The following is an 11,690-nucleotide window of genomic DNA, read 5'->3' as shown; positions in this document are numbered from 1 at the left end:
TGACCTGGTGGGAGTGGCTTGCCAGCCATGTGACCTTGTGGGAGTGGTTTGCCGACCATGTGACTGGATGGGAGTGGCCAAGACGATGTCACTGAATTCTTTGCCTCAATGGATGAATAAGATTAAAATAAGTACAAAAACAATAAAAGAGCTACTTACAGAAGGAAGATGACTGTTCTTGCCAGTCTTCAGTATCACGAACTCCAATGAATGGGCTGCACAAAGAAGAGACACAGAAATGAACTCTTTCATTGCATGCACTGCATTGGGATGAAACCAGCACACAAAATAATAGAAAAGGAAAATTACCCTCCTTTTTTGCGTCTTCTGCACCACCACCTCACCACCTTGCTCCAATAACCTGCACAAAGGAGAGACACAGAAAGCAAGATTTTAATTGCTTGCACTTCACTATCTCAAGGATAAACACAGCAGAGACCACACCACATCCAGCAATAAAGACAGCTACTTACAGAGGAAGCATCATTGGCTTGCCGGTCTTCTGCACACCACCTTATTAGGTTTAGGTTTAGGTTTATTGGATTTATATGCTTTACTTTGCTTTTCTTTGCTCAAACAACCTGCACAAAGGAGAGACACGGAAAGCAAGACTTTAATTGCTTGCACTTCACTATCTCAAGGATGAACACAACACAGACCACACCACACCCAGCAATAAAGACAGCTACTTACAGAGGAAGCATAAGTGGCTTGCCGGTCTTCTGTACACTGCCTTATTTCTTTACTTTGTTTGCTCAGAAAACCTGCACAAAGGAGAGACACAGAAAGCAAGACTTTAATTGCTTGCACTTCACTATCTCAAGGATGAACATAGCACAGACCACACCACACCCAGCAATAAAGACAGCTACTTACAGAGGAAGAATCACTGGCTTGCCGGTCTTCTGCAGACCACCTTATTTCTTTACTTTGCTCAGAAAACCTGCACAAAGGACAGACACAGAAAGCAAGACTTTAATTGCTTGCACTTTACTATCTCAAGGATGAACACAACACAGACCACACCACACCCAACAATAAAGATACATACTTACAGAGGAAGCATCACTGGCTTGCCGGTCTTCTGCACACCACCTTATTTCTTTACTTTGCTCAGAAAACCTGCACAAAGGACAGACACAGAAAGCAAGACTTTAATTGCTTGCACTTTACTATCTCAAGGATGAACACAACACAGACCACACCACACCCAACAATAAAGATACATACTTACAGAGGAAGCATCACTGGCTTGCCGGTCTTCTGCACACCACCTTATTTCTTTACTTTGCTCAGAAAACCTGCACAAAGGACAGACACAGAAAGGAAGACTTTAATTGCTTGCACTTACACCTTACATAAGAATAACACAATGAAAGAGATACACTCAAGAACTTGTGTTATTGCTTTTCTGGTTGTTGATATCTCCATACTGTTCTTAGGCTTCCAGATTCCTATATTGCAGCTTTCCTCGTCTTTACTCGTGGGTCATCAGCCGTGTGGTGGTGCGCTCTGAGTCAAACTTTCACTGTAGGAATTGGGTCCCATCTCTCAACAGGTACGCCAACAACACTTATCACCATCAGATTACTGATGTTTGGAACAATTAGGCGTGTTCTTTGCTCTGAACATATGAGGTTCATTTTTGGGAACCCCCTTTCCGCCTCTGCTGAACTAACAGCAATTGTCATGACAATATCTCTAACTTTTCTGATACTGTCAGGAATTTTGTACTTCTCTGGATTTTTCAGCACATTTTCCAAAAAATCTCTGTAGTTGTTCAAATCAATTTCATAATTAAAAATACTGCCAAATTCAACCAATGCTTCCTCTGCCTCACCCCATGGAACAACTACATCTTTCATGTTCCAGTAACCTAGCTCCAAATATGTGATAAAGTGTAACTTGTTTACTGCTGGCAATAGGCTACCTGTTCTTAGATGGTCGCAATCCATCAGCCTTTTCTTTAAATTGGTGATGATGCTTTGCAAAAGTTTTTCATGAAGAAGGGCAACAAATTGTTGATTTGGAGCTAAATTGATATTTTGGAAGGCTTGTGTTTTTAGCAATTCCACAAGTTCGTTTTCATATCTGCCCTTTTTCTGTCTAAGCACTTCAAAAGCACCAATTGTTCGCAACACTAACTTTTCGGCCACAATGATATTTGTCTCTCTCCCCTGTTGGGCATTTGGCAGAACAGAAATCTCACTTAGGATGTCGATCATCAGGGCCAAATCCTGCAAAAAATTTAAATTTTCAAAATAGGAAGCCATGCCTGGGAACCTTTCATTGCCTTGAAAAAACTGATGTAGTGCTGGATAAGCACGCCACACAGCCATGGTTGCCCTTAAACTACAGGCAGCCCATCTTGGTCCCAAAACTTTGCCAATCTTCACAATTTCTATGCCCAATTGCTCAGAGATTTGGAAGAGGTGATTCTGGCTCTTGCAGGATTTGTGGAAGGTGGTGTGCACTTTATCCAGGAAGATCTTGAAGTGGTTGATCTGCTTCACTTCTCTTATTGCATCATCCAGCACAAGTTGCAGGTGGTGGTTCAAGCAGTGCCAGATGATGATGTTTGGGAAGTCTTGAACTATTCTGGCGCTGACTCCAGATTTTCTACCAAGCATAACGTTGGCACCATTGGAGCAGAAAGCGATTAAATTCTTCCGTAGATATTCGGTGGTAAATCCAACTTTATGCAAGCTTTCCATTGATGCAGAATATATGGTCTCCACATCTTGTCTTTGTAATTCCAGAAGCTCAACGAAGATGGTTGCTGGGCATTCTGGATCCTCAACTCTAACAAAAACTATCAGCACTGCTCTCATTGAAAGTGTTGAGGCTTCCTTAATTATTAGGCACACCTTTCGATTATTTGCAATAATCCTTGAAAACATGGTGGTCTTGATTTGGTTTGCAATGAATTCAACGATTTTCACTGCAGATCTCCGTGAATGCAAGCCAACTCCCACATCCACTCCAACAATATTTAGCAAATTTACTTGCGCTTCGATGTCTGAGAATGGATTACATCTTTGCGCCACATCGTTATCAGTAGAAAATATTGTGCAAATACTGGATAAATGTTTCTCAGTTGACTTATCCAGGGATTTGGTTAAAGCTTCCTGCTCCTGTTGCTTACTGCTCTCCATGCAAATAAGGTGTGCCTTTGATTGAAAATGTTCAATTAATTTTTTTCTGAGCGATGGTGCTGGTACATTTTAAAGTATTGAGTATAGAATTTTAAAAAATGATTTATTTTAATTTATTTTGGATACAATTTTTTTTTAAATAGTCTAAGACAATTTTAAAAAAGAATCCACACACAATAAATTGAAGTAAACCATTTTAAAATATTCTACACTCAATACTTTTAAGTAAAACTATTTTAAAAAATTCTATGCACAATACATTTTAAAGTATTGAGTACAGAATTTTTAAAAATGGTTTATCTTAATTTATTTTGGATAGAATCTTTTTTTAAATAGTCCAAGACAATTTAAAAAAAGAATCCACACACAATAAATTGAAGTAAACCATTTTAAAATATTCTACACTCAATACAGGGTTGTCAGTAAGCAGGTCGCCTGGCAGGCTTAGCCAGCCAGGCAAGTCTAGAGCTGGGGGGCGGGGGCCTTTCGGCCGCGTGGCGTATGCCAGCCCGTGGCTTTCGCAAGGGAAGGCCTTCAGGCCTTCCCCCACGAAAGCTAGTCCGCCATCGCCGCTGCAGCCGCTACCGCCCCCCACCTGCCTTCGCCCGCGTGGTGTACACCAGCCCGCGGCTTTCACGAGGCAAGGCCTGAAGGGAACTAAAGACTCTTTTGAAAAGAGAAGTCTCCAAAAGAGAAAGACTCTTTTCAAAAGAGGAATGTTGGCCATTGGCGCCACGCTTTTAAATGCTTCGCCGCCAGCCCGCTCACTGATTGGCTGGACTCCAGCCAATCAGTGAGAGGCAGGCTGGGCTAGTCTAGTTTAGTGCAGACAGATGAGAGACCGAGCGTGCGAGCTGCGACGGGACGGCAAGGGCGATAGCGAGCGACAGGGCCAGTGCCGGCATTCCCGGAAGTTACTGGCCTCCGGGTCCACCGACCAACCAGTTCGCAAGAACCGGTGCGGACCGGTAGAAATCCACCACTGCAAAGAACAGAAGCAGCTCCTTGGGTGAGAAGTGAAACTTTTCAAGGAAAAAACCAAGAAAGTCCAGTTGCCTTTTGGGAAAAGCACCAGTGAAACCTGGATGAGACCTGGATGACTGAGAACCTCCATAGACGTTTATGCCATAGGCAGCATATTCTGAAGTCCCTGAAGGTTTTGAGAGAGAGATAGGAGCCCAGTTGTGAAAGAGCAATGTAACCCATAAATTGGCCATTTATGGAATGTTATTTAGAATTCTACAAAATGTTTCTACTATTCAACTTTCACATGTAATCAATTTATTTGCTTTTTGATGTATCACATGTACCAAATGTATGTATCACCTCTTTCTGTACTTTGTAAAAAGAGAAACCCCTCCCATTAATTTATGCTTTTTGCTTTGCATGAATTGTTTGGTGATTCCTATTTTCAGGTGGACAAAGAAGCCCCTTTGCCTTTCTCTCTCATTCAGGGGTCTAGTTCTTATCAGCTCCAGCCAAGGGTGGGGTGCCTGAACTCGAAGGTAACAAGTGAAGGGCAGGAGCACAGGTAACACAGTTGCTTAACAAGCCCTTTTGTAGCCATGGACCAAACTTCCTGGCAGACATCAACCTTTGTTGAAATAAATCTTCAGGGGAACCTCAGGCATGTGGAAATTCCAGATGGCTTGTGAGCTTCTCACAGCAGGAATACCATGGACAAAGAGAGCACCTCTTGCACAGCAAGTGACTCATCCACTCCATCCATAGCCAAGCCCAGCTAACCAGGGAGAGGGGGAGTGGTTCCAGTGCTTTCCACTGGTTTTTCCTTGCCAAGTGAATGAGGAAGGAGCGTTTCTGGGAATCTGTTCTCAAGAGGAAAAGATCAGGATCTGCTGAAGGATGAGGGATCTCTCCTGGGGTTCAGGCTTGCACAGGATTACTTAGAAAGACCACTGACTCTGGGAAGAGAGGCAGCACCAGATAGCTCTCCAATTATGGAGGACGCCTCATAAGCATCTCTCATCCTTGGCAGCTTCAACTCCCAAAATTCCCCAGCCAAGACCTCATCCTTCCTGCCATTGGGGTAAAGTTGCATTTTAAAAACAAGGGAAATTGTCCAAAGAACAGGAAGTGGGTGTTGTGACATCAGCAAGAGTGAGCTCAGGCAGAGCTATGAGCCTTCGGAGGTGTTTTTCCTAAAAAAAATGCTGACCTCATTTAGTAGCCTTTGCCCCTAAACTCCAAGACAAATGGAGCAACACTTCTGGCAGTTCAGAAGTTGGACTCTCCAAAAGGACCTTGGGCATCCTCCTCTCTGCTGCTCAGGGCCAGAGTCCTGCCAGAGCCAACCTCACAGTGGCCTGTAATCCTCCTCTGAAGGGTAGCAGTTCAGTGGCCGCTCCATTTTCATCTGCCTTTTAACAACAGAGTTTTGTTTTTCTGACTAGCAATAAAGTTTTTTTTTTAATTGCTTGTTCTTTGATTACAGTTATATAGCAAGGTCACATGACCAATTTCTCAAGAACATCCTGACTCTAAGCCTAACAGTGGAAGTCTGGAATTTGGAAGATATGAAGTCATCTCCTCTTTCCTCCTATGGCTACTCGTTCTTCTTTCTATATTTCTGAAAATCAAAGAGAGAAGGATCAAAGAGTCATCCAGTAAACCTCCCTCCCAGGAATCCCAGAGGAAAAGGAGATCTTGCTTGACATTTAACTCAAACCTGTCATCTAAACCCTCTTTCAAGGGCTGATTGGTGGCTCCTCTGGAGCTTGGAAGGAAATTATGGACCGAGCACCACAAGGGATGGCTTGCCATGAAGCTTCTTCAGCTCTGACTGTCCAGTTGCCTCTTGAAAAAGCAACTTTGGGACAACCATGACCAGAGTGACTAAGGATCTCCATAGACACTTTCTCAAGTAACCTTATCAGAATTATTGGTCTTCCCTGGATATTCCTTTTTCACCTTTTTGAACACAGTGATAACCTTTGCTTCCCTCAGTTTGCCTGGCCCTTTATCCTTTCTGCAGAATTTCACCAAGATTACACATGAAAGCTTGGCCATGTCATCAGGCAAGTTTCTGCAGGATTCTAGGAGGTAGGGATGTACATAAAATGGAAGAGCAGCTAGTTTGCACCCCGAACTTGGCATTCTGGAAAGTCTGCCTAACTCTTCGAGATCAGGACTGAAATCTAGAACATTTTACTTAGAATAGGTTTGGGCCAAAACAAAATTTAGGCCACCACAGGGTGGGCAGGGCCCTTGCTCTCTCTGTGTCCTCAGCAGTTTTCAGCTTGGCCTTTCTATGGCCAGGCTCTCACCCCCCCCCCCATACCAGCACCTTGCCCTCCCTCTCCTCTGCCCTCAATGGCCACCAACATCTTGACTCTCCCCAGTCACTGGACACAGCTGTGTATCAGTCGGTACCCAGACTGTGTTGAACTCAAGTGCCTAACATAGTATTTCTCAACCTCAGCAAGTTGAAAATGGGTGGGCTTCAACATCCAGAATTCCCCAGCTGGCTAGCTGGTGAATTCTTGAAGTTGAGGTCGCCCATCTCCCATTTGCCAAGGTTGAAGAACACAGCCATAAGCCCTCCTTCACTTTGGCCACAGGCCTTCTGAAGTCAGGACTTTCACCTGAGGGACGTACTGCACATTTCTCCTAGGATGAGGTCCAGCTATCCCTGGAGCTAGAGACAGTTTTTCTGGTTCCACCACAAAACCAGGAAGCCCTTATCCGCGCCAGCATAAGTGCAGAGGCAAATCCGCGCCGTCCGAAGCACTAAGAAAAAAACGACCCTACCGCGATGACATAACCGCGGAGGGCAAATCCGCGCCTACCGAAGCACCCTAAACCTAACCCTAAACCTAACCCTAAACCTAACCCTAAACCTAACTCTAAACCTAAACCTAGGGGCTCGCAAGTGGGGCGGCGACGCGCGGCGGAGGCAGGCCGCCTTCTTCTTCCTCAACATTTCTTTGGACGGGTGGCGGCCGCCGCCGGGCAAGCCCGCTTCGCCGGCCCCGGGAGAGCCTCAGCTGCCACCGCTGCCGCATCCTCCGCCACCGCCGGTGCCTCCCCCGGAGGAAGAGGCAGGGCGGGCGGCTTTGGCGGAGCCCGCGCCCCGCCTGCTGCTGCCCCCCGTGGCTGAGCTGACCCTTCCCGCGGGCTGCTGCTGCTGGGCAGCCTGCTTTGCCCCGTGCCCGCTGCCGCTGTCAGCCCGGCCGCCCTGGCGGGGGTCTTGGTGGGCACCCCCAAGACGGGCATTGCGCCCCCCGGATTGCTGAGACCCACGCAGGACGCCCCTGTTGGAGCAGCAGGAGCAGCTGGAGGAGGAGGGCTACCTTTGGAGGTTCAGAGGCAAAGAACGAAGCATGTATCTGGAGCTGGATCTATAGCAAACCCCTAAACCTAATCCTAACACTTACCTTAATTTAAATCCGCTTTAAAGTGCCCTTCTGTCGCCGCGCTGTTGTCGTGGCGGTGATGACGCGCGGTGATGGTGTCGCGGCTTTAGCGACGCGGTTTAATCACCGCTATTTTGACAAGCGCGGTTTTGTCGTGCCATGAGTTTTTCTATCAAGTCTTGAACCTTTTTCCTTCTCTTAATGATTGCTTGGTGAAGACTCTTGTTATGCCACTGAGCCTGAAAGCCCCATGCAAGGGCTGACCAGGCCCTCATCTTCCTAAGCACCTTTGTTTGCACAGCTTATCTTGAGATAAGGGGGGAGGGGCTGCTCTTAGCAAAACTTCCTGCCCAGGTTGAATATTTACATTCTGACCTGAGTGCAAACTTGCTGGAGCTCCACAGCCAGCACTTTTCCCCCTTCCTTTAGTTCTTCATCTCCAGGACAATCAGGGACACCTCAAGACTGGAGAGGGGGAAGAGAGGGAGGGTTGCTGGGAAGCCTACATCCACCTTGAGAACCTGGTAAGGAGCCAACTTTTTGTAGGAGCTTCTCCAGCAAGTCCTCTCCCTGCAAATGACTCAAGCTGGTTTTCCCAACTAAAATACAAGCTCCGTCAACCCCAGCCAAGCACCATGGAATGACAGATGTCATCTAGCAGCATTTTGGTTTAGCCTGGCAAGTAGTCCTGACTATGAATCTGGGTTGCATCTTGTATGACCACCCGTGGCCCAAATCTTCTCTTCTGGGCCAGAGGGAATTCTCCTGTTCCTCTCTCTCTCTCTCTGTGGGCCTTTTCACATCACACCAGCCAAAGCCTCTGGAGGCCCCATCACTGCCCCTGTCAAAGCGGCCACATGGAAAGCAGAGTGTTGGGCTGGAGCCTGTGGTCACCATGAAAAAAAGACACGAAGGAAGTTACTACATGGCTACAAGAAGGAGGAGGAAAAAAGTGCAAAAGGAAGAATTTGGGCCTTGTTAATATTTTAATGTTCCAGTGCGTCCTGGATACAGAGTAGTTCCTCAGGGCCTCAAATTCTCTCTCAACTCCCAGCAATAAAGGGGAGTCCATGAGAAAGAGACTCCAAAGAAGCTGAAGCCTTTGAAAGGGACTTTGGGTGGGTGGGGGAACAGTGGCATGTCCTGCAAGGCCAAGGAGCAAATCCCAGCCGTGTAGATAAGTGGGATATCGTAAAATAGAACGTGATGAGTACAGCAAAACAGACTTTAGGGCAACTAGTGACAGTTCGGCGGTTCGAATCCCTAGTACAGGTCTTCTGCATGAGCAGACGGTTGGACTAGATGACCTCCAAAGTCCCTTCCAACTCTGTTACTGTTAAAAAACCATCCGTGACTTCAAAACCTGAGCCAAAGTTTCATCAGTTTTATGCTTGAGCCCCCCCAAGAGGTCCTGTTCTTTTCTCCGGCCCACTCTTCCTCTCAACCTTGGTAACTTTAAGACAGGTAGTTCAACTCCCAGAATTCCCCGGCCAGCCATGCTGGTTGATGATTACACTAAAGCAGCGGAACATTTATAAGCCGTCGGGGCTAAAATATTCACATCCTCTTCCCCTGAAGGCCAAAATGCATGAATGTGCTTCTGGGCCAAAGGATTTGGAGGAAGTCTTCAGGGGCGAGTCCGGGCGATTGGCAGTTTATACCCTCACCACCTCTGGCAGGCACTCCTGGCACCAGTCCTGGTTGGCTCTGGCAGCTGGCTTCTGAGCTTCTCTGGGGGCTTCCTTCGGGAGACCCCGATCGGGTACAACAGGAAGGGTGCTTTTCGCCCAGGAAGAGATCCTGCTGCCCTTTGCTGACCTGAAACTTGATATCCTCTTGGGAGTCAGTTCCTTTCTCTTTCCCAGCTCCCTGACACTCCCCTGGTTGGTCTCTGTTTTCTAGTGAAATGGATCTTGAACCTCTGAACTCCTTCCTCTTTATGGTTGTCATGGATACTCTGTGCGCTTTTCTTGGTCCAGACAGAGGTCCCACTGCTGGGATCCCAAATCCCCTTCCCCAAGACGCCACTCTCAGAATTCCTGAATCGACTTTCTCATTTCCAGATCCTCCCCTTGGGCAAAGTTTCTCAGCTCTCGGTCCTGGCATGGCCCTCACATCACCTTCTACAAAAAGCATCAGCAATTCCTTGGATTTCTCCTCCCCCCCTTTCATTCTATCAGTTCCCCCCCCCCTTTTCCTCTGAAGACCCGGTCCCAGCTTGCTGCTCCTCCCTTCTGAGCACTTGCTGAGGATTCTCCTACAAGGCCAGGTCGCCTGGGCTCGGCTCTGCCCTCCTGGAAGTGGGATGGAAGGGGCAGCAGCTGAAGAAACAACTTTGGGCCAGAAAATGTCCTTTCCGTGTGCTGAGCAGCATGGTGGCCACTGTGTTCCCCATAGATTTGGACTCTTCTTCATCCAACAGCAGTGAGTCGTGTTCAAGATCTTGCCCAACAGAGAGAATGATTTTGGGCATTGGGAGAACTATTCTGACCATGCTTTCAAGCATCAGAAGACTTTGCCTAAATATTTGCTGTAAACATTTCCAAGAAAAACAAAGCAATCAAAAAAACTTAATTGCCTAAAGCTTCAGGATGCATTTACTTCTGTTTACGCCTTGACAGAGTCGTGCTGGTTTCTCTAAAGATGTGTCACACATAAAGTTTGTTGGGAAAGAAGTTTCTTGAAATGCCAAAATTTGGAAAGTGCTGTTTAGAGAGCTGCTGAACCAGCTGGATCAGTTTCACAAGGAAAGGGAGTTCGGTTTCAGGAAGAGGACGCATCTCTGCGGCTGGCCAGGACCGACGTGTTTGAACAGGGTCAAGGAAAATTCCCATGCTCATGAGGAAATCCTGTATTTCTTTGGTATCACTTTCACTGCTGTTTAGGTCCATGTTTTGGTTGTGATTTCAGCCTGAATTGCATCTGCTCAGTGGGTTTCTTGTTGTAGAAATCCATACCCCCCCCCCTCAAAATCCCCAAACAGTCTGAAATCTTGGAGAGCTTCTTCTAGTTCAGGGGTCTCCAAAGCTGGCAACTTTAAGACTTGTGGACTTCACCTCCCAGACTTTTTTCTGCCCTGAGCATGCACATCACACCTTCACAAAGAGGCACTTCAAATTTTCACAAAAGGCCACAACATTTAGTTTCCAGGATTCTGTTAAAAAAATTAAAAATATCGTAAATTCATTTCAATCAAATAGGTTGCAGCTTATTATGATAGAGCCCAATGCATGCTCTGGCTGGGGAATTCTGGGAGTGAAGTCCACAAATCTTAAAGTTGCAAACTTTGGAGACCCTGAACTGGTTCTTGAGCTAGATGGTCCTTAGTCTAACTTTGTAGAGGCAGTTCTTGTTTACACTGCTGTCACATGCAATGCAGTTTCTCTGTGCCCCCCGCAAATTAAATTAGTATAATAAAAGAATAATAAATAATGGAATTTTTAACAAATAATAAATCTAATTAGACCAGAACCTTCATCTAGTAGACAATGCGATAGAAGGTTTCATCCAGCACAATGGAGAAGGCTTCTGCCTGATTATCCGTGGGATGAGAATAAGAATACAGAAAATGTGTTCTTGTTTCCATTGAGCTCTATTAAATAATATGCTGCAACCTATTTGATTGAAATGAATTCATGATCTTTTAATTGTGGTAGCCAAATGTTGTAGCCCCTTGTAAAAATATGGGGTGCCTCTTTATGAAGAAGGTGAGATGCGCATGCTCAGGCCCCCCCCCCCAAAAAAACCACATAAAAAGCAAGAGAGCAGGAGTCATCTGTGGGGATGTGGAGGGGGGGGGCATTGGCCTTCAAAGCAGATGCCAGCATCAGGACAACTCTGGAGACCCAGGCACAGCCCTGAGACCTTTCTTGGTCAAGCGGTCAATGGTCCGTGGGGCTCTTTTGCAGGATTCCACTTCCTGGCTCAGGAAGAATCAGACCGACAGGAAAGAGCAGAGCAGAGTTGGGGACAAGACTCTCTTCTGGTCCACTGAGCATCCAGGACAGCCTTCCCGGGGGCCCCAGGTAGATCGACCACGGAATCCTCTTGGCTGACATTGCAGCAAATAGTTGGCCGGAGCCTCAGCTGACTTTATGTCTTCCTGACTAGAATGGCCAATAAACCATGTTGGAATGAGAAAGCCACGTCCCAGCTGCTTATT

The 11,690-nt window shown here is 46.5% G+C and overlaps 1 long non-coding RNA gene across 1 annotated transcript; it reads right to left on the bottom strand.

The window, feature by feature from the left end:
* Positions 1–540: 540 nt before the first annotated feature.
* Positions 541–943, bottom strand: LOC116516597. Its single transcript, XR_004256381.1, has 3 exons — positions 877–943; positions 694–764; positions 541–581 (listed from the first exon to the last, which is right to left on the bottom strand). It is a non-coding gene; the product is annotated as an uncharacterized LOC116516597 (long non-coding RNA).
* Positions 944–11,690: the final 10,747 nt, after the last annotated feature.

The sequence above is a fragment of the Thamnophis elegans genome, chromosome 13, assembly GCF_009769535.1.
Source record: "Thamnophis elegans isolate rThaEle1 chromosome 13, rThaEle1.pri, whole genome shotgun sequence".
Lineage (NCBI taxonomy): Eukaryota > Metazoa > Chordata > Lepidosauria > Squamata > Colubridae > Thamnophis > Thamnophis elegans.
The sequence above is the reverse complement of the archived record's forward strand: the minus strand, read 5'-3'. Positions and strand labels throughout refer to the sequence as shown.